Source organism: Mastomys coucha, unplaced genomic scaffold (assembly GCF_008632895.1).
Source record: "Mastomys coucha isolate ucsf_1 unplaced genomic scaffold, UCSF_Mcou_1 pScaffold5, whole genome shotgun sequence".
Lineage (NCBI taxonomy): Eukaryota > Metazoa > Chordata > Mammalia > Rodentia > Muridae > Mastomys > Mastomys coucha.
Window position 1 is genome coordinate 95,196,420 of NW_022196911.1, and position 23,269 is coordinate 95,219,688.

At 46.0% G+C, this 23,269-nt stretch overlaps 1 long non-coding RNA gene across 1 annotated transcript in view; it reads left to right on the forward strand.

Annotated features, from left to right (window-relative positions):
* Positions 1–14,199: 14,199 nt before the first annotated feature.
* The window catches only part of LOC116078616, a 23,216-nt gene continuing 14,146 nt past the window's right edge, over positions 14,200–23,269 (forward strand). The window contains exons 1-3 of the long non-coding RNA XR_004113610.1: positions 14,200–14,274; positions 16,987–17,151; positions 17,623–17,710. This is a non-coding gene — a long non-coding RNA (uncharacterized LOC116078616). The remainder of the gene's footprint in view (positions 14,275–16,986; positions 17,152–17,622; positions 17,711–23,269) is intronic.

A 23,269-nucleotide genomic window follows, 5' to 3' on the forward strand; every position in this document is an offset into this window, starting at 1 on the left:
TGTATATATATATATATATATATATATGTGTATACATATATATTTAATTGTTGTGCATGTGTGCATATGATGTGTGTACACATGTGTATGTGTGCATTCATATGCATGAATGTGGGAATTTTATGCCATTGTACGTGTGAAGATGAGAGACAACTTTAGGTGTCAGCCTTCTTCCATTCTGTTGGAGGCACCATGTCTTTGTCGTGTGCCGCATTCTATACTAAGGTGATCTGGCCTTCTGGGTGTGGGGACTCTTGTCTCCACTTCCCATCTCTTTGGGAGAATGCTAGAATGATGGATGCTCATGCTACTGCCAAGCTGCTTATGTAGCTTCTGGGCTTTGGACTCAGTTCCTCATGTTTGTGGGGCAATTCTGTGAGCTACTGAGCCACTTCCCCAGTCCAAAGAATGGGTTTAAAGCACGCATAGAGATCATGTGGGGACTGCGGGGGATGGGGGGCACTGAGTTCTAGAGCAAATATCTAAATGTTCCATTTTCAGGAGAGACACCTGTAAATTTTCATCTCTAACCACTGGTTGTAGACAATTCAGTGAGAGACTGTACCCGACACAGAACTCAGAATGACTTAGCCTTGCTTCTGTATTAAATAGTTAAAAATGGGGCTGGAGAGATGGCTCAGTGGTTAAAAGCACTGACTGCTTCTCCAGAGGTCCTGAGTTCAATTCCCAGCAACCACATGTTGGCTCATAACCATCTGTCATGGGATCCGATGCCATCTTCTAGTGAGTCTGAAGAGAGTGACAATGTACTCATATACATAAGATAAGTAAATAAATAGTTAAAAACAGTTGCCATGAGGAACTGAGTCCAAAGCCCAGAAGCTACATAACCCTTTAAGCACTCACTTGATACCCTTGTTCTGCTCGGCATATAGGGACTACATTTCCCAGACAACTTTCCCTCTAGCTTCTGGGAAGAATTGGCCATGAGGATATACTGAAGGTTGAAAGAAAGGGATTCGTCTGTGTTTTCTTTCTTTCTTTTAAAAGACAGCAGCAGCTTTGTTTAGATATAGTTCATATCTAACTTCACCTTTAAAAAAGATTCCTTCATTTTATTTTATGTGTATGAGTGTTTGCCTGAATGCTTTTATGTGTACCATCTGTGTGCCTACAGCCTGTGGAGGTCAGAAGACAGCGTCAGCTTCTCTGGAACTGGAGTTATAGGCAGTTGTGAGCTGACGTGTGGGTACTGGGAACCAAACCTGGATCCTCCTCATCAAGTGTCCTTAACTGCTGAGCCATCTCTTTAGTCCGCACATTTACCCTTTTAAAGTAGACATTTCATATATATATATATATATATATATATATATATATATATATATATATAGTTTATATAGTCACAGCATTTTTCACCACAGTAAATTTTTTTTGTTTTGTTTTTTGAGATAGGGTTTCTCTGTATAGTTCTGGCTGTCCTGGAACTCAACTTTGTAGGCCAGGCTGGCCTTGAACTCAGAAATCTACCTGCCTCTCCCTCCCAAGTGCTGGTATTAAAGACATGCACCACCACCGGGCAGGTAAATTTTGAATCATGTTTCAGCCAGATTTCCTCTGCCTGTATTTCTGATGATTCCCACGTCTTTCCCACCTGTGCACATAGCCGCTCCTAGCCACAGACCTACTTTCTTTCTGTAGAATTGTTTCTGTTGATTAATGCACATAGACATAATATAACCCTTGTATCTGTCCTCTTTTTTTCTTTTTTCTTTTTTCTTTTTTCTTTCTTTTCTTTTTTTTTTTTTTTTTTTTTTTTTTTTTTTTTTTTTTTTTTTTTTTTTTTTGAGGAGAAGGGAGTTAATGGTTTCTTTGTGTATCCCCTTGCTTTCTGTAGCTGTCCTTGCTTCTGGGTCTCCCTTTTTCCCCAGTTAGGTAACCATGCTTGAAGACAAATGATGATATTCTTTGGGAGTTCTCTCAGAGGAACTCAATTCTTGTATCTTGCTGACATTGTCTGTGTGTCCTGTGAATGACATCTCTCATGGTCTTGGGCAGAATTCCAGTATCCTGGCTCAAGCCTCGTTACTTTCCGTGGGGTTCTCTTGGTTTACCACAGTTATGCATCCTTGACAAACTGTGTCCTAGTGGTGTGTATAGATACTACTACTTTTATTCCTCATGATATTTGATTCTACCACTTTTATTCCTTGTGATATTTGAGAGTCTAGGGACCATGAAACTGTCAAGCTTCCCCAAACACTATTCCATCAGGTATTTTCTATTTCTCTCTCTCTCTCTCTCTCTCTCTCTCTCTCTCTCTCTCTCTCTCTCGTTCTCTCTCTCTCTCCATCTATCTATGTATCACTAGTTCTAGCTCTATTTCCATCTATCTCTTTGTGTGTTTGTCCATCTGTCTGCCTCCTTTCCCTTATTCTTGATGGGTTTAGGAATTTCCACATTTGCAGCTTCTGGCTGGGGAATGAGGAGCCAGGCTCTTCTGTGTTACTATTGGAGCATTCCCCACCTAAACCTACAGACTTAATCTTTCTTTTTTTTTTTAAGATTTATTTTATTTATTTTATGTGTATGAGTACACTATAGCTGTACAGATGGCTGTGAGCCATCATGTGTGTGGCTGCTGGGAATTGAACTTTGGCCCCACCTCCCTCCAGCGAAATTCACTGTAGCTGTCTTCAGACACACCAGAGGAGGGCGTCAGATCTCATTACGGGTGGTTGTGAGCCACCATGTGGTTGCTGGGATTTGAACTCAGGACCTTTGGAAGAGCAGTCAGTGCCCTTATCTGCTGAGCCATCTCACCAGCCTGTATCTGTCCTCTTTTAATCAGGTTTGTCTATATGGAGTATGTCTTAATTCTCCATTCCTTTCTATGGCTGAATACTATTCCATTGTATGGCTAGACCACATTTGTTTTATCTGTCATTAGTTGGCTATTTGGATTGTTTCTACTATTTAGCTATCATAAGTATTGTCGCTATAAATATTTGTTTACAAGGGTTTTTTTCTGGGGGGAGGGAGAGGCATGTATCATTTGTTGTATTTAGTTTTCTATTCCTGTGAACAGACAGCATGACCAAGGTAACTTATAAAAGAAACCATTTAATTGTGGGCTTGCTCACAGTTTCAGAGGGTGAGCCCCCATATCCATCATGGTGGGGGATGGCATGGCAGGAGGCAGGTGGGCAAGCAAGGTATAAGAGCAGTAGCTGAGAGCTTCCATATTGAGGAATGAGAGAGGAAAGGACGGGGGAGGGAGGGGGAAGGAGGGAGGAGGGAAAGAGAGAAGGGGGAGAGAGAGGGAGAGGGAGAGAGAGCTGTGTGAAGGCATGTGCCGCAGCATGCTTGTTGAGGTCAGAGGACATCTTGTAGGAGTTAGTTTCCTCTTCCCACCAGGTTCACTCCTGGGATTGAACTCAGGTTGTCAGGTTTGGCAGCAATCGCCTTTACCCATTAAACCATGTTGTCCACCCCAGAACCCTATATGATTTATTTTTGTAATTATCTCATTCATTCATTCATTCATTCATTTATTCAACACATATTTGACATGCATTTATGTGTTAGGCATGGTGATGGACTGTACTGTTCCAAAGACAAGCACACATGATCCTTGGCCTTGCTAAACTTACGCGGAGCGTGTAGTCTGTTTGGACGGTTACTATAAAATACCACAGGCTGGGTGACTTACACAACAGAAATATATCACCTTGTGGTTCTGGAGGGTGAAAGTCCCAGGGCAAAGGCCAGTAGGGTTAGTTTCTGGTGATGTTGCTCACATACCAATTTTACTGAATCAGGACCCTACTCTATATTGCATTTAATTTAAATAACTTCCTTAGAGGCTCTATGTAGTGATAGTTAGCTAAACTGCTTTGTGCTCCTAATGTGTCGCACCCGAACAACTGCCCAAGAGCTATCTGGATTAGAGAATTAAACAAACACACATACACACACACACACATACACACACACACACACACACACACACACACACACACACACACACACGTTAATTTTAAATATGCCTTGACTAGCTCAAAGGCTGGGCAGTTCTAATCCTCCCCGTGGCTAGCACACATCTCTCTCTGGTACTCATGGCCTAATGCCCTCTAATTCTTTATTTTATCTTTGCTTCCCTGGCTTCGTCTGGGTGTCCCCCCACTCCAGTCTTTGCTGCCCAAGACACTTCTAGGCAGTCCCTCTGGAGACCGCATTCTTTCATACCTATATTTCAGATGATTTCCTTTTGCAACTATAAATCTGATGTCTCCCCCCGAATCATGTTGATTCTTTCTCCTTCCGTCTCTTCCAGTTCCTAGCCTGCACAAATCTAAAGGTTCTGCCTCAGTTTACCTGACCAACCATTGGCCATTGATTCTTTATTGATTGATCAAAAAGCAACTGGGAACAAGGATCTTCAGTGTTTAGACACGAAGATTCTCAATTTTAGGGGCTGGGTTAATTCAAAGCATTAGAACCAACCCCCAACAGCTTTATTTTCAAATCAAGCCATTGTAGGGTCAGAACTTCAGCATATGATCTTTGTGGGTGATGGTGGCGAGGTATATCCAGTCTACCACAGTGAAGAAGATAGACAAAGATAGATCTTGTCTTATCAATGGAAGGTTCTAGTACAGTCTTGTAATCTTAGCAGTAAGAAGCTGAGGCAGAGGCTGGAGAGATGGCTCTGTAGTTAAGAGCACTGGCTACTCTTCCAGAGGACCTAGGCTCAGTTCCCAGCAACCACATGGCAGCTCATAACTGTCTGTAACTCCTGTTCCAAGGGATCTGACATCCTCATATATACAGTTAAAACACCTATGTACATGAAATAAAAATAAACTATTAAAAGAGGAAGAAGGAGGAGGAAGAAGAGGAGGGCTGGAGAGATGGCTCAGATGTTCAAAGCCCTGGCTGTTCTTGAAGAGGTCCTGAGTTCATTTCCCAGCAACCACATGGTGGCTCATAACCATCTATAATGAGATCTGAGATCTGGTGTCCTCTTCCGGCCTGCAGGCATACATGGAGGCAAAATGCTGTATACATACAAGGAAAAGAAGAAGGCCAGGCAGTGGTGGTGCATGCCTTTAATCCCAGCACTTGGGAGGCAGAAGCAGGCAGATTTCTGAGTTTGAGGCCAGCCTGGTCTACAGAGTGAGTTCCAGGACAGCCAGGGCTATACAGAGAAATCCTGTTTCTTTTTCTTTTCTTTTTTTTTAAAAATTTATTTATTTATTTATGAATATGAATGAATACACCGTAACTGTACAGATGGTTATGAGCCATCATGTGGTTGCTGGGAATTGAACTCAGGACCTTTGGAAGAGCAGTCAGTTCTCTTAACCACTGAGCCATCTCACCAGCTCCCAAAATCCTGTTTCAAAAAACCAAAAAAGAGGAAGAAGAAGAAGAAGAAGAGGAAGAGGGAGAGGAAGAAGAAGAGGAGGAGGAGGAGGAGGAGGAGGAAGAAGAAGAAGAAGAAAAAGAAGAAGAAGAAGAAGAGGAGGAGGAGGAGGAGGAGGAGGAGGAAGAAGAAGAAAAAGAAGAAGAAGAAGAAGAAGAGGAGGAGGAGGAGGAGGAGGAAGAGGAGGAAGAAGAGGAGGGAGAGGAAGAGGAGGAGGAGGAGGAAGAGGAAGAGGAATAAGAAGAGGAGGAGGAGGAAGAGGATGAGGAAGAGGAGGAAGGGGAAGAAGATGAAGCAGCTGAGGCAGGAGGATTGCTACAACTGGACCTGGCAGCTTTACAGAGTGAGACTCTGTAACCAAAAAAACAAGGAACACAAAGTGAGGTGAAGGACAAGACACAATTACTTGCAAAAAATATGAAGAGATGAACAGCACCTGCAAACAGGCTCACCCTAATTTTGGGAAGGGCTTGGAAGGACACTGGTTGTGTTTTATTTATGATGAACTAAAGTCTTCATCACATTATTTTTTTATGGCTTTATATATTACATATTTTATGATCTTTAGGAAATAATGAAAGACAATATTGCATCATAACATTGCAGGAGTTAGCTAGGGACGAGCCTGGCATAGCTTAGGCACAGTAGGAGTCCAATCAAGACTCCTATGGGAGGTAGGGCACCTAGAAAGCTGAGGGAGTGGTCCAGGTGAGGGAGGAAGGCAGTGGCGAGAAGAAATGCTATGGTCAGGAGTTTCACTCAGTCAGCTTCAAAAGGGATGCTGAAGTTGGCAGTTTGAAGGGCAGAGAGCACCACATAGTTTAACTTGGCCTCATTTTAGAGTGATATGGCCTCTGGGCCAGATTTCTGGCTTTGATAACTGCCCATTGGCTAGGTTGTGGTTGGCACATGACATAGCTTTGGCTTGTGTCTTTGACATAAAGCTCTCTGGGCTGCTGGGGTGAGTGATGACATGCTAGACTTTTCTTAGGCACCAGTCCATGTCCGTCTGTCCACCCATCATCCAGCAACTATGAACATCTACTCTGGGGAGTGTTGGGGGTACTTAGAATCTAGTGTCCATCAGCTATGGTCCAGGGCTTCCAACCAGTGACAAGTAACATTTCCAGGTTTCTCTTTGGCTTCTGTATTTCAAGCACATTCTCCACTGCCACAAGTTCAAGGTCAGCTGGGGGCTGCAGATAGAGTCAAGTTTATGGAGTGAGTGATTGGGACTCCATGACCTTCTCTCACACGAAACTCTCAGGCTGCCGTGTTCGTGTAACTTTCTGTTCTGTGGCTCCAGAAACTGAGACTTAAAAGCGATGTGACCTTTAGCTCCAAGCTCAGGGGCTTTTTCTCCTTATGTCAGGCTAGCTCCTGCTGATGCAGAGCATGGCCGGAAAGGACTAGGTCCACTGGTGACTTTCTCTCTCTCTGCATCACACACGGCGTATTGTCCTCTCCCCCGTTCTCTGAGAATGTGTGTCATTGTTTTGTAGGGGAAGTTTTGCCCAGGAGCAAAGGGTTCAGAGTGTGAGCAGGAACCAGGAACCAGGAACCTGGGAGTTATCTTTATGGGCCATGTCACCCAAACACCTCACCAAGAACTTTATTCACAGGATGAAAGAAAACTTAATTTAGTATAAAGGAACACAGAAGTCTTGAGACCCCTGGAGAAGGTCCTTGACTTCAAGAGTCCCAGGAGAGGAGTCAGAGCAGAGGCTTCTGGATGGAGCCAGGTCTGTAGAAACTTTCTATTGTCCTTCTTCCATGTAGCATTCAAATGCCACTTGTCCACTGATGTTAACTGATGTCTTCTAATCCCCCCAGGTAGAGATAGAGGTAAGGGTTACCCTTACCTCTATCTCTACCCCCATCTTCAAGTTCCTTTTGATTTCACTCCAGAATCACCAGTATGCTGGCTAGTTTTATGTCAATTTAACACACACTAGAGTCATTCGAGAAGAGGGAACCACAGTTGAGAAAACGCCTCCATCGGATTGGCCTGTGGGGGGTAGTGCTGCCCCTGGACTGCTGGTCTTGGGTGAAGGATTAATGACCTAAAATCCCTAGGAGAGCTGAGAAACTCCAGATGGGACCAGGAATATACTGCTAACATCTGCAGGTAGTCAGGAGCCGGGATTCTCCTGACAAGAATGTCACTAATGGATAAGAACCTCTGTTGGTATTTACAGCTCTGAGACTTGAGGAAACAGATCTGCAGATGGAATTTTCCAACCTCAAAAGTTTCCTCTTCTGTCCTATAAAGCCCTCAAACCCCCTGTGCCTTGGTTGACAGTCTTTTTCTCAGAGAGACTACTGCCCTTTGTAGTCCTAACCAAGGACCACATGCTTCCATCTGTGTCTGTGACGGACCTTCTCTCTTCTTTTCATGCAGCCTTGACTAATCTCCATCTAACACTGGCTGATATAAGGAGCAGGCTCAGCAAGCCAGTAAGCAGCACTCCTCCATGGCCTCAGCATGAGCTCCTGCCTCCAGGTTCCTGCCTCACCTTGAGTGCCTGCCCTGGCTTCCTTTGATATTGGACCATGACATGGAAGTGTGAGCCAATAAAACCTTCCCGACCAAATAGCTTTTGCTCATGTTTTCTCATAGCAATACTAACCTGAACTAAGACAGTCCGTTTAGCTTCAGGACTAGGCAACCTTACAGGCTGGTCTGGCATACATTTAGGGACAGCAGAATTTGGGAGAGAGTCATCTCAGACCTTACCTAGAATTTTGTGCCCCTAAAGAGCTAAGAAGCTAAATTTCCACACAGGTACACTCTTATGTTGCCTGACTAGTGCTAGAAACTGTATTTGGACGATGATCATTTTTTAGGGTTCAAAGTCTCAGTAGGATCTCTGGCCTCCAAATGGGAAAGGACCGAGCGATGTGAGCTGCCGGGTTGTGAAGAGGAAGTGTCAGTTGGTTTGTTGTTTTTCTGCTGTTGTTATGAAAACACCTTGACAAGGACAATGGAGAAAGGGTTAATATGGCTCACAGTTGCAGCGTACAGTCCATCTTGGTTGGGGGAGTCATGGCAGCAGGCACTTGGGGGCGGCTGGTGACACTGCAGTTATAAGCAGGAAACAAGGGGAGATGAACATCTGCAATCGGCAGGCTTTCTCCTTTTTGTGCAGTCTAAGACCCAAGCCCAGACCCTGGGCCACCATCTTGTGGAATGAATTAGTCTTCTCACCTAAGTTAAGGTGATCAGGACACCCGCTCCTAACAGTGCCCAGGTGAGTCGAGTTGCCCAAAGAGAGCACTCTCTAGGAGGAAGGAGAGGGAAGAAGGGCAGGATACAGGCTGGCTGGAAGCTTAGGGTCGCCCAACACCTGCTGCCATGACTGGGTAGTGGTTTCCTGTGTCTACACGTGAACAGAGAAAGCACAATGGCTTTGCCTTGGCAGGCAGACGCTTCCTGTTTTGCTCTGAGGGTTCACGTTGGACACTGAGAGGAGGAAGCGTGTGTGTCTGTGTTTTTCAAGTTGCTAAGGTCCCTGAGGAGAGGGATGGGGGACAGGTGAGGAGGGGTCTGAAGATAGTAAATAGGAAAACAGGGGTGAGTAACTTCTTTCAGAGTTACTCATCTAAACCTCATGCCATTTAGGAGAGAGTCAATCTGGCTCCCCTGCCCTGTTGTCATGACAACTCCAAGTTACAGTCCTGGGGCTTACCCAAGGTTTGCATCAATGCTTTCTTGACCTCTAAGGTGACCTTTATTTTAGAGAGGTGGCAAGCCCCTTCCTTAGCTTGGACGTTTGAACTGGAACTCTGAGGACAATAGAGGGAATGCTGGGATTGATCTCATGGCAAAGCGATGTGTTAGAAAGCCAACGTCTGTACTCCCCACCCCCAGGGTGTCCATCCCGCACAGCTGGTGACTGACGTAGACGCCAGAGTGTCCTGGCACCTGTTGAATTGGTCCTGTCTGCCGTAGTGAAGAGGCTCAGGGTCTCATCTGAGATGGGTCAGCCAGCTCTCTGTTAGTCATTTCCTCTCTAAAGGACAGGATAGGGGTTTGGGGTAGGGAATAATGGCTGTCTGTCCTGTCTGGTCTCTCTCTTTGGTGACCCCACTGATGATCTTTTGAAGACGTCAGGAGGCCAATGATGCACATGTAGGAAATCTCCCGACCCCCTTCCTTTCCTTCCCCTGTCTGCTTCTTCCTCCCCTGCAACCTTTCATGGCGGCCAAAGCCCCTCTCAGCTCCGCCCATTGAACGCTCCGGAGCTGTTGCTTGGGACCTGCCAACTGCATCTGCTTGTGTTCTAACTCTTCCAGGTCAAGGCCCCACACGTTTTCATCTTTCTGCAATTCTCCTACACATTTTTCTCTCTGGTTCCTTCCCCCCTCTGTCATCTTTTAACCTGTTACTCAAGATTCAACTTAAAGGGGCTGGAGAGACAGACAGCTCAGTAAGTTCCTGCACTTGCTGTTCCTGCAGAGGACCTAGGTTCGGTTTCCCAGCACCCACGTGGCAGCTGACAAGTGTCTGTAATTCCACTTCCAGGGTGTCTGATACCCTCTTCAGTTCTCCATAGGTACCAGGTATGCCCATGACACACATGCATGGAGACCAAACACTCACACACTTAAAAAAAAAAAAAAACAAATCCAGCTCAAAGAGCTCCCAGTTCCTTGAAGAATTTTGGAAGCCCCCACGTCTGCAGAGTGCTGTCTGGACGTCCCTGTCACCTTCTGAGGTTTGGGTACCAGGCTTGTCTTGGTATTTCTCCTCCTCCATATTGGGTACCTAATCTGTTTCTTACATAGCACTAGGTTTATTCTTGGTGCTCAACCAAAAGGCACCTAGAGTTAAAGCTGAAGCACATTTCAATAGATTTGACCTCAGATAGATGCCACTTAGAACTCACGAGGAAGTAGGCAGAGGAGGGAAACTCAGTGAAGAATATTTCCATGCATAGTCATTGGCCCCAGCTTCCAAAGGCCAACATCCGCTTTGGCTAATGAGCAAAGCTCTCACAGAGACTCTGTTTTGAAATACTTGTCCAAGCTTGGATGAAGGACTCAAACAGCCTGGTCTTCAGGGAGCTTCCAGAGGGAGAAGCAGGACACCCATTTCCAGGATCTGAGAGACTGAGCAAGGATGGGAGTTCGTACTTACTCCGTCACATCATTTCGTCTCAGAACAACTCTGTGAAGTCAGCGTCGTGGTGCCCATTCTAGAGATGAGGAAATACAGAACTAGAGAAGTTAAGGACTTTCCCAAAGGAGGCTCACGGCCAGAAGCAGCGGGCTGAGAATGGAACTCCCCCATCCAGGTCTTTCCCCGACACCATCATTAAACAAGGAACTCAATTTCACCACTGAACGCCCCAAAGCTAAAATCACGTAGCTCCGTGCGCGGCAGGAGCATCCAAACCTTAGTTCCCATTTCTTAAGCAAAATCTGCAAACGAGCTTCTGATTGGTGGAGGATTGGTCACGTGCCTGTGGGCAGGGAGGTTAGGCATTCTTGATCTCTAGGTGAGGAGGAATAAAAACAAGGAAATTCCCTACGTTGGAAAGCAAGGCTCCTAGTGTGATGATGAACAACCAGGAAAACAGCAGATGGCTGCCACCCTGTCTCGCCCTAAATGTCACAGCAAAGGAACTTAATTTATAAGCCTTAATATACTTCCTTTTGAAATTCCCACAGCTTTCTTAAAATGTGGCTTGGAGAAAAAAATTATTACATAATTTTAAAGTATAATTTACATATAGCAAACGTCACTCATTCGAGTATATCGTTCTAGGGCTTCTGTCTCATTCCACCTCCCTTCCCTGAACGTTTATAACACTACTAGACGCAAGATGCAGCTCTGCAGCTTTCTTACCTTGCCCTCCCCAGGACCCTTAAATTCCCTGTTGATACCTTCCTCTGCTCTCAGCCTTGGGGAACTGGCCATCTGTCTTCTATCTATAGTTTCTGGGACAAAGCCTTTTAAAACAAAGAAGAAGAGCTCTAGCTGGGCGGTGGTGGCACAGGCCTTTAATCCCAGCACTTGGGAGGCAGAGGCAGGGGGATTTCTCAGTTCCAGGCCAGCCTGGTCTACAGAGTGAGTTCTAGGACAGCCAAGGCTACACAGAGAAACCCTGTCTCAAAAAACCAACCAACCAACAAACCAACAAACAAACAAAAAACAGAAGAGCAACTGAGAAGATTGTATGTGTAAACACTAGTGTAGATGTGTTGAAACCCCTCCCTACTTGGCCCCCATCTTGGAGTTGGGAAAAACAGATCATTGCAATAGATTGAATTGATCCAAGGAGTAGTTTCTGTAAGCCTGGTGACACAGGCCTGCGCTTTGGAAATCCCAAGTACAAGCGTTGTCATGAGTTTAAAGGTAGCTTGGTCAATTTAGTAAGACCCTGTCTCAAAGAAAAACTGTGAAGAAAGTTGGGGTTCTGGTTTGGCGGTAGAGCACTTGTCTAGCTTAAAGAAGAGCTTGAGTTTAACCCTGAGTACTGGGGAAAACTAGGGTATAGCTTCCTCTCAAATATTAGGTTTAAGGCTTAACACAGATGCCTGCTGTGGCTCCACGTCGTTTAAAGGGACAGGCAGAGAGAACATGTAGTGGATCTTACATCGGGCTCATGTTCCGTAGAGGGACCCACACTTTCAAGACCATCTCTGGTTTTTTCCAGACTCCCCTCCCTTCTGACAGGTAGAAACCTGGGGTGGGCCCATGGTTTGTGTCTTCCTGCTATGCCCCACTACACATTAACCCCAATTCTTCACTCAAGTTATCCTGAGCCCCTTCAGGCCTACACAGGAGATAGCACAGCTGTGGTGTACACTCTAGAGTAAGCTGTGGCCTGTGGCTGCTGCTCACAAAAGCCATTACAAAGCAGAGATATACAGGCTGCTGGGTAGAAGTATGTGTGTGGGGAGTATGTATGCATGTATGCATGCATCTATCTATCTATCTATCTACCTACCTACCTACCTACCTACCTACCTATCTATCTCCAAAGAGTGTTAATATTCTAAATTTAGGGGTCAGAGAGATCAGGCTCCATGGTTAAGTGTACTTACTGCTCTCGCCACCTGACTTCAGTTCCCAGCACCCTCGCGGTAGCTCAAAGCTCTCCATAACTCTATTCCAGAGGATCTAATACCCTCTTCTGATTCCCGCAGGCTCTGGCCACATAGGTGGCGCCCTGTCAACTTTAGAATCACCTAAGAGATTGGTTGGAAACTCCTCCCCTTGTGTTTGTGAGGCCGTTTCCAGAGAGAATTAACAGAGAGAAGCCCCACCCTCAATAGGAGTATTGCTCACAAGCTGGGGTTCTTCCCCACAGCTGAACAGAAAGAAAGGGGAGAGTCCGGAGAGCATTGGTATTCCTCCCCTCTGCTTCCCCTGCAAATGGCTTCCCTTCTGCCACTCGCTCCTGCCGCTGTGGGATCCTGCTCGGATGCTCGGAGCCGGAGCCCTATGACGCTCAGCGGAAACTCTCTGAAACCGTGGGCCCAAATAAACCTTTCCTTCCCTAAGTTCTTTGTATCAGGTGTTTTGTCACAGCACCATGAAAAAATAGCTAAAGCATTATTTCCGTTGGGTCGCTCAACCATCTTGCTGGGTGTGCATCTGTCTCCAACTGGTAGGTAGGGCAGTATTGGCTTAGGGACCCTGAATATCGGGAGCGGTTTGGAGCTGCAAGGTCAGTGGGATTCTTCCTCTTTCCTAACAGTGTTCCAGGGGAAAGCAGCCCTTTTAGATGGGAGGTGGGGGTAATTAAACCAAACCCTAAAATTCCAGAGCCTTCTGTGATTGGTCCTAGTTTTGTTTCAAAGCAGAAAAAGACAAAGTCCAGGAGATAGTTTGCTGGGGCAGAGCTAATGGGGACACACAGGGGAAGAAGGCATGGATGAATTCAGGTAAATTCCAGTGAGTTATAGGAGAGGGAGGCGTGGGATAGTGTGACAGGTTTGGGGGGGTCAGCGCAACCCCTCCCCCTTTTAATGTGTGTGTGTGTGTGTGTGTGTGCACACACCCATGTTTATGTGCCACAGCTCAAATGTGGAGGAAAGAGTCTGCGCCTTCCTCTATGGGGGTATCTAGGAATAGAACATAGGTCGTCAGGCTTGGCTGCAATCACCTTTACCCACTGAGTCATCTCATCAGCCCAACTCTGGCTTTAGTGTCAGGCTGGGTTTCAAATCCAAGTCTTTGACACTCAGCACTTGGCTTTGACCAAGTCACTAAGTGCACAGGACTTTAGTTTCATCATCTGTGAGAATGAAGTCCAGACTAAGATTCTGTCTTAGAAACACCACAGGGACGAAATGAAGTCCTGCTAGGGGAACGAACACCTGGCCCAGAGCAGGTCACCTCTACGGTTCTAGAATCCTCTCCTGGCTCCTTACTCTTCTGGACTGATTCACACAAGCTCCCTTTGGCACTTTGTAGCAACCCCTGAGAGCTCTAAAAATAAACTTGAATTAAAATTAAGATAGGTTCAGTGCTGAGGTCTCTGACAGGCACCTCTGTGTAAATAGCAGAAGTGAAACGAGAGGGAGAGAGAAAAAAAAGAAGTGATTTCATTTCTAGTATTGGAACAAAGGGCCCCCATCGTGTGGGCCAGCCATGGTTGAAGGGGCAGGCATGGTAAGAGGAAGATTTGGTATTTTTCTTCGTTGTTTTTGTTTTCGTTCTGTGATGATGTGGGGGGACTCTCCAGGGACATCATGCGTCACAGAGCAGGGAAGAGGGAGTGGTGAAGGCAGGCATGAGCAGGTAGGAGAATGTCACCTGTCACTGATGTCATAGGGCAGAACTGGGGGTCAAGAGAACAGAAGTCAAGGCATGGAAAGGGTCAGGTGACTACCATGCCCTTCTCACCTCCTGCTCCGGGGGACAGAGACCGGTGAGTTCCTTAACTGGATTTGCAATGAGTTTCTGAGTAAAAGGTCAACTTCTAGGATTTGTGTTACTCCTCAAAGGGCAGGGCTGCAGAGACTCAGGTGTGTGTGTGTGTGTGTGTGTGTGTGTGTGTGTGTGTGTGTGTATAGAGACACAGAGACTCAGGGAGACAGAAGACAAGGGTTGCCTTACTTGAACATGAATTAGTGACTGGCTATTATTGTTGCTCTTAGCAAAGTCCTTTGTGCACCATCTCCTACTGCCATTTTTCCACTCTATGCTTTGCAGACTCAGCAAGATGAAAGGAATTTTCCCAAAGACCTCTGCAGCACAGCCTCCCATTGGGTAGGGCTGGTGCTGCCAACAAGGTGGGCCCAGAATTAGAGGCCCAGAGGACACAGATCTCCCTGGCTTTCACCCTATCTGTGATTTCTGAAACTGTATCTATGTATATATGTATGTATGTATGTATGTATGTATGTATGCATGCATGCATGTTATCGATCTATCTATCTATCTATCTATCTATCTATCTATCTATCTATCAAATGGGCACAATAACTTTATAAGTCAATTTTTTTTTTTAAGGAGCCATGATTAATACAGAAGACAGTCCATCAGTCCATCAGTCCATCAGTCCATCAGTCCTGTTACCATGCTTAGCACCTTCCTGTAGCAATCTCTGAAGGTGACTTTATGTAGAATGTGACCAAGCAAGCATCTTCCCAGGGGAGCCATCTTGCCAGGCTCTAAAGCCAGCATGTAGAAGCAAGGATGTTCTCATGCTCTGCCGTAGGAATATGAACAGGCCAGGCAGTGGTGGCGCACGCCTTTAGTCCCAGCAAAGATGCTCTCATGCTCTGCCGTAGGAATATGAACAGGTTCAACTTTTCTCAAGAGTGACTTAGCAAATAGTCAGAAGTCTTAGAATTTTGTACTATTTTGGTCTAGTTCTCTTCCTTTCTCCTAAAGGGTTAGTGAATAGGGTTTTTTTTCCTCACAAAGATACTGATATTGTTATTTTCATAGCAATGATTTTTTTAAATGAGACCATAATTGAGGCAATATTAATGTGGACTTAGATAAATAAATTATGTTTTCTATACATTATAGAGTACCAGGCAACTATTACAATTGGTGGGGGAAGAATACTTGGTTTCTTTGTGTGTTTGAAATAGAGTTTCTCTGTGTAGCTCTGGCTGTCCTGGAACTCACTTTGTAGACCAGGCTGGCCTCCAACTCAAGAGTTCTACCTGTCCCTGCCTCTCAGTGCCTGGTTAAAGGTGTGCACCGCTACCTGGCTGGTGGAAGAATCTTGGTTAATCAAATGAGAATGACAAGAACATTCACGAAACAGACAGTGCACTAGCTGGAGAGATGGCTCAAGGCTTACAAGCGATTGCTACTTCTGGCAAGAACCTAAGTTTAGTTCTGAGCACCTGTGTTAACTGCTAACTGACGGGCAGTGTCTGATGCTCTCTTCTGGCATCTGAAAGCAGCCCCCACCCACAAACATACACAAATAAAAATAAATATAAATCTTTAAAAAAAAAAAAGGATTATAGGGCTGGTGAGATAGCTCGGTGGTTAAGAGCACTGACTGCTCTTCCAGAGGTCCTGAGTTCAATTCCCAGCACCCATATGGTGGCTCACAACCATCTGTAATGGGATCTGATGCCCTCTTCTGGTGCGTCTGAAGACATAGTGTACTCATATGCATAAAATCAATAAATAAATCTTTTTTAAAAAAGATTATAATTGAAATTTAAAAATAAATTTAACCTTTAGAAGATTATAAATAAAAGAGCCAGCATAGCACAGCCCACTGTCAGTGGAAGGTTTAGACAGACCCATGAGAAGACGGCTGGACAGGTAGAGGCATAAGTGTTTTAACCCTTGATCTTCTTGTTTTTCTGACTGTTCTCAGTTTTCTATGATGAAAGTTTAGGATGCCGAAGACTTTTGTAAGTGTTGCAATGCTTACATTTTTTTGAAAACCATAGGGAGCAAATGAGCACATAGTAGGTAGGGCTGGGTGAGCTGCTGGGAAAGGAAGCCTTTGGGTCCAACCTGGCTGACATCAGAATCCCATTCAAATCAGCTGCAGTGATTTCAAAGCCTGTGAACCACTGGCAGTGCTGTCCAGGCATGAGAGACCCTTCAGTGCCTCCAAGCACAAGTTTGCATTGTTCAGCTGGAAGATTACTGTGAGTTTGAGGCAAGCTTTGGGGAGTTCCAAACAAGCCTGTGCTATAGTGTATAGACTCTGCCGTTTTTTGAGCCATTGTTAACATGTCTACTACTTGTGTCTATGTAAATTTCATTTAAATTAAGGAAATTTACATAAAAATTTAGCTCCTTAGTCACATTAGCTTCTTTTGTGACCATTCGGTAGTTGTCTGTGGTTAGTGGCTACTATATTGGATGAAGCAATTAGAGATCAACGCTTCAATTTTCAGGATCAAAGAGAGACCAAAAAGGCTCTTTGCAGGTGGATCTGCTCCTCACAACCCCAAGGCTCACCGCATGCCTGCCTGGTCTTGCCTGCAGAACAGTTGCACTGACCAATCATAGAGTGTTAGGATGACTGTGTGCCTAGAGAGTCCTTTCTGCTTTCTTGTGTCTGTCCCTATCACTTGCCTCGAACACAAGAATGTTTATATTGAATGTTTAATCTCAAGGATGCAACCGGTCCGAGCCCTCTCTATCTGTTCAGCTCCGGTCTAGCCACCTCGAAAGCTGTTTACATGGAATCCAAGGGCTCTGCCAGGGGCAGAAGTTTTTCCCCCAGCTGCTGAGAAAGATGAGCGACTCAAGGCAGAATAACAAAAAGCCACTTCAAAAACACACCAGAAGAAGTACGAAGCTGAGACAATCACAGGTTTGAAACATCCCCTCCTCCCAAAGCCCTGACTAGAGAGTCAAAAACAAGTCTCAAGGGAGTCTCTGGGCCCTGCAAGTTTCGAGCCTCCCCGTGGTTACTGACTTGAGAACTGGGCCTGTCCCTGTACTTCTGAGAGGAGCCGGGAGTTGATGGTGTGGGGGCTTAGAAACCTCACCTGAGTTCTGAGAATTGTGGGGCTGAGAGGGGGACAGTCCCTAGGTGCTCAGTGTCTCTGGGAAGCTGGTGGGGGTACTGTGGGAAAGGCAGGGCCAGGCTCCTCCTGTCCAGAGAACAGCTATGATAAGTAAGTGGAGTCCTGTCTTATCTCCAGCCTCTGAGGAACTTACAGCCTCAGAAGGCAAGGTGTCCACCCAGGAAGCCTGTCAGGAATCTAAGGGTCACTCATATCCACAAAATTCTTCTTCTGGGACCCAATGCTTCCTTCTTCAACTCCATTTTCCTCTGTAGGGCAATAGATCCCATTGAAGAGGAGCCTGGAGTTGCAGGTATTGGCGTAAGTCCCTCCAATTGTCATTCAGTTGCCATGAGACTTTAGGTAAGTTATTACTAAATGAACTACATTCCTTGTTTTTGTTTTTTGTTTTGTTTTGATTTGGTTTTTTGAGACAAGAGTATCTCTGTGTAGCCTTAGCTGTGTTGGAACTCACTCTGTAAACCAGGCTGGCCTCGAGCTTAGAACCCAGAGATCTGCCTGCCTCTGCCTCCCAAGTGCTGGGATTAAAGGCATGTGTGAGACAGGGTCTTACATGGCTCAGGCTGACTGATAACTGCCTATGTATTTGAGGATGGCCTTGAATTCCTGCCTTCACCTCCCAGAAGTTGGGGCCACAGCCATGCTCAGTTACTCTGGGTTTCAATTTTCAGTTTTCTTTTTTCCTCTTTTGGAAAGAGGATCTCAAAGGTGTAGCTCAGACTACACGAACCATTGACCTTTGCTTGACCTACATAGCGCAGCCTTAGTTTAGAAGGTGAGTTTATATCTCAACCCCTAGAGGTAAAACTGTCAATCAACATCAATCAATCAGTGTGATCCTCAGTGTACCCTGGACATTATAAATTTAATTAATTTAATGTATGGGCATTCTGCTGCATATACACAGCGTGCCAGAAGAGGGCATCAGATCCCCTTATAGATTGTTGTGAGTCACTATGTGATGGGTGAGGGCTGGGAATTGAACTCAGGACCTCTGGAAGAGCAGTTAGTACTCTTACCGTCTCTCCAGCCCTAGCAACACTAGCTTTTAACACTCTTCAGATGATTCCAGTGTCCAGGCAAGAACCATGATCCTCCCAGAACTTCTCAGAGTTTAGTGTGTGCAGGAATCACCTGGGGTCTTAGAGACCCCAGCTGGCCTGGTGCAGCTGTTTGACGTCTGCAGTTCTACTAAATCCACAGGTAATGCCCACGGGCCACAGCTGGAGTGAGAGCTGTCCATGTTTATGTTCCTGTCCTTGGGACTGAACCAGGAAGCTGGATTGTCAGCTTCTCACAGTCAATCTGTGTGGTTGTGTGTTCCCTCCAATGACCCTGTGTGCAAGTGTTGTCTTCACTCTCTGCTTTTCACGAGCATCTCGCCCGTCACTTGAATTCTCATTAGATGCCGTGGCTCTGAATCAGATAGACAACCCAAGAGCAGGACTCGAAAGGTAAAACCAGGCTGTGCTTGCCCCTCAGGCTTTTTGTTGTTGTTTGTTTTTTTTTGGTTTTTGTTTTTGTTTTTAGTTTCATATTTTTAATTTCTTCTATATAACAGAGTTGAATTTTTTTAAAAGATTTATTTATTGTTATATCTAAGTACACTATAGCTGTCTTCAGACGCACCAGAAGAGGGCGTCAGATCTCATTACGGATGGTTGTGAGCCACCATGTGGTTGCTGGGATTTGAACTCAGGACCTTCAAAGGAACGGTCAGTGCTCTTAACCACTGAGCCATCTCTCGAGCCCAGAGTTGAATATTCTTTTTTCTTACTTATTCACTTTACATCCCACTCACTGCCCCCCTCCCAGTTACTCCCTCCCACAATCTTTCCCTCTATTCTCCCTCCCCTTCCCCTCTGAGTGGGTAGGGGTGCCCCTGATAATCCCCCCTCTGTGGCACATCAAGTTTCCTCGGGGCTAGGCAAATTTTCTCCCACTGAGGACAGACAAGGCAGCCCAGCTAAAAGAACATATCTCACGGACAGGCAACAGCTTTTGGGATAGCCAGAGCTCCAGTTGTTTGGGACTCACATGAAGACCAAGCTGCCCATGTGCTACATATGTGAGGGGAGGTCTAGGTCCAGCCTGTGTATGCTCTATGGTTAGTGCTTCAGTCTCTGAAACCCCTCAAGGCTCCAGGTTAGTTGACTATTAGTCTTCCTGTGGAGTTCCTATCCCCTTTGGAGACTGAAATCCTTCCCCCTATTCTTTCGTAAGAGTCTCCAAGCTCCGTCCACTGTTTGACTGTGGATGTCTGCTTCTGTCTGAATCAGCTGCTGGGTGGAATCTCTCAGGACGGAACCTGCTAGATTCCCGTCTGCAATCATAACAGAGTATCATTAATAGTGTCAAGGATTGGTGCCTGGCCATGGGAAGGGTCTCAAGTTGGGCCGGTTGTTGGTTGGCCATTCCCTTACTCTGCTGTTCCTGCATTTCTTGTAGACAGAATAAATTTTGGGTTGCAAGTTTGGTGGATGGGTTGGTGTCCCTCCCTATGGGAAGAGGCCATTTTTAGCTGAGCTAGAAGGGTCCATAGAACACAACAGAATGGCTTTCAAAGCTGTTCCTGCACCCACATTCCCATCTCAGTTCACCTCACCTCGTCCCTTGGCAGGTGTGGATCATGCCCCCAAGGCTGTCACCCCATCTCTTGGCAGGTGTGGATCATATCCCCAAGGCTGTCACCCCATCCCTTGGCAGGTGTGGATCATATCCCCAAGGCTGTCACCCCATCCCTTGGCAGGTGTGGATCATGCCCCCAAGCCTGCATGTGAGAACGAACAAAGTTTAGAATTAAAGGTTTTTCCGATGATGAAGTATACTACGGTGGGGCCTTAGACTCTGGTCTCACTTGGGCGTGGAGGTGCACACTTGTGATCCCTGCACTTGGGAGGTAGAGACAGAAGAATCCAGAGTTCAAGGTTATCCTAACCTGCATAGTAAGTTCAAGGTTAACTTGGGCTACATGAGATTGTCTCAAAACAAACAAACAAACACATAAACAATAACAAAACAAAATAAAACAAAATGCAACCAACCAAACACCGCAGATATGAACATTTGGTATCTGTGTTGACCAGGTAGGACCTGGGTAGTATTTGAGTTTCTTGCTTTGGTCATACCAGGCCAGATGTATCAAGCTGTTGTTCTGCTGGGATGTGTTTTGCAGGTATTATTTTGGCAACCTGTTTTAACCTCTCCACTCACCCTCCCTGGCCTCTATCCCAGAGCTGGAGACCCCAAACTCCCAGATCCCTCAGATCCCCTACATGACAACCTATCAGAAACCTGTCTCGGCTGCCTGCAGATTCCTCTCCTGGCATCGCTTCCTTTTCTCTAGGAGTGGGTAACATATTCAGCCTTACTAGTGGTACGATCCTGAATAGTGCTCCACGGAGCTTACTTGAGGCCTGTGGCTACCAAGAAGGCAGCTCACCCTTGTTTAAAATGGCTGCCAATGGTCAGCCCAGTACTTTTTTCTATGCTGACTCAACCCAGCTTATTTTACCTCTTGAAGCCAGGGCTACAAGATAAAGGTAGAGCCGGGCAATGGTGGTGCATGCCTTTAATCCCAGCACTTGGGAGGGAGAGGCAGGCAGATTTCTGAGTTCGAGGCCAGCTTGGTCTACAGAGTGAGTTCCAGGACAGTCAGGGCTATACCAGAGAAACCCTGTCTGGGAGGGTGGGGTGGGAGATAAAGGTAGAGTTGAGAAAGAAAGGACACCATTGTCCCTAGGCTCCTACTAGGCCTGAAATCCCTGGAGACAGGGACTTATGTTCTCAATTCAAAAGACAGAGACACCCATAGAGAGACCTTAATGCTTGGCAGCTGTGTGAGAAAAAGGGTGACTGGAAAGCTTTGCTTGTCTCCCTGGATGAAGGAGAGCAGAGGTGGCTTCCCCACAAGGCCCTGGGGCAGGAGATCTACTGGCATGGGCTATTGATCCTACAAAGGCCCCAGGGGCCCCTGGGTGTGGCTCCTGGGTAACTCTTCTCTTTTACCCTTCTCCCCGGGTTGCTGACCTGCTCAGGAAGATGAGGTTTTCCTGCAGAGCCCTGGCTCCTCGCTGCACAGGGTGAGCTCTAGAGCGTCAACTCAGAGCTCCTCATGGAGGCCCCACAGTGCCACCTGCCAGGATCATACAGTTTGTAGCAAACTGTATCAGCAAGGAGGGACTCTCGTCCTTTCTTCCTTTTTCAGAGGGGTCATCTATTGGAGAAGAAATTCGACAATTGTGTTCGGGTCTCTAATGTTGGGGATGAAAAGGATGAAGGGTTTGATCTATGTTGAAGGTGGATTCTCTTTCATCGTTTTACACACACCACACCACACACACATACACACACACACACACACACACAGACATCTTGTCTCTTGTATCAAAGGCAAGAGACAAAATTCATGCTAAGATACTGCAATTTGCCAGAACCTCAAATGATATTATGTCACAGACCTGGACTCACTCATGGAGAGGCGCTCATGAATGAACTTGTGTCCTCGGGTGAGGAAGTACAGCTGAACTCATCAGCTGAACCCATTTCTGAAGCCTATTTCTTGTCTCATAGATCTTACAAAAAAAAAAAAAAAAAAAAAAAAAAAAAAAAAAAAAAAAAAAAAAAAAAAAGGTCCATGAATAGCTTTCCCTGCTCCCAAGAGCTCTGTCTGGTGGAAGAGGCCTTAGGAAGAACCAGAAGTTAGAAGAGGTCCCCATGAGGCCAGCTCTGAATTCCAGGGAGGGGAGGGGGTTGGGGCTGCCATTAATACTATTGCTATTGACCCAACCTGATGTGTTTCTCTGCTCATCCATCCATATTCACCCCAAGGGTGAGGGCCAGGGACAGTGGGGTGCAAGCTCCCATGGGAGCTATTCTCACTTCCTTCTTCAGTGCAAAGGCTGCTGCTCTTTGTCAGGATTAGGTGTTTTTGCGTTAGAACTTGACCTGGGTACAGGTTAGGAAGACGCTCTGCTCTTCAGCTCCAATCTCAGCCCTGTTTTGTTTCTTCTTTGAGATGAGGGTTTTTCTGTGTCCCGGGCTGGTCCTGAACTTACCTTGTAGCCCAGACGGGTCTTGAACTCGAGATCCTATTGCCTCAGCCTCCTCTACACTGGGATTACAGTATATGTGTATTATTACATTCAGAAACTAGGTATAAATAACCGATGGTGGCCCCAGATGACAGTCTGCAACACATTCTTCTGTAACTATTTCTAGGCATGGAAGTAGAGGCCGCAAGATACCTGTAATTTGCTTAAAGCCCCATAGAAAATTAGTGCTGGTGTTGAGTCCAGGGCTTTCCCCTTAAAGCCCCCAAAAGAACCTTACATCATAGTATCATGTGCCAGCTGGCCTTCCTGAGGTGGCAAGTTTCTTCCTGAGGTTCCTTCTAGTGGGCAAGTTTCTCCTCTCTCTCTCTCTCTCTCTCTCTCTCTCTCTCTCTCTCTCTCTCTCTTAGCTTCTCAGCTCAGTTGCTGTTACACACTGGAGGCATTTGAGGAGAGATGGGGAGAAAACTGGATGGCTGAATCCAATCTGAGATGCTTCACTATGGATAACACCAAGTGAGGACTAGTTCCCTGCCCCATGCTCTGCACTCAACAGCATCCCAAAAACTTGGATCCGACCTTTACCTTTCCAGGCTACCTTAGCCGGCTGAGTCCTGCCTGGAGCAATGCCTGCCTGTTCTTCACAGTTAGCAGCTCTTCTCTGCTTACTTATGTGGGGAAAGGTCCGCTTGGGCTATCAGTTCTAAGTGTGAGCCATGAATATGTAAGCCTGGAAGGGTTAGCACTCGAGCTGGCCTTTGAAAGACAGGCAGTGTCTTTGCTCAGTGCCATAACAAAATACCACAGACTCAGTTCTCTCTCTCTCTCTCTCTCTCTCTCTCTTTTTTTT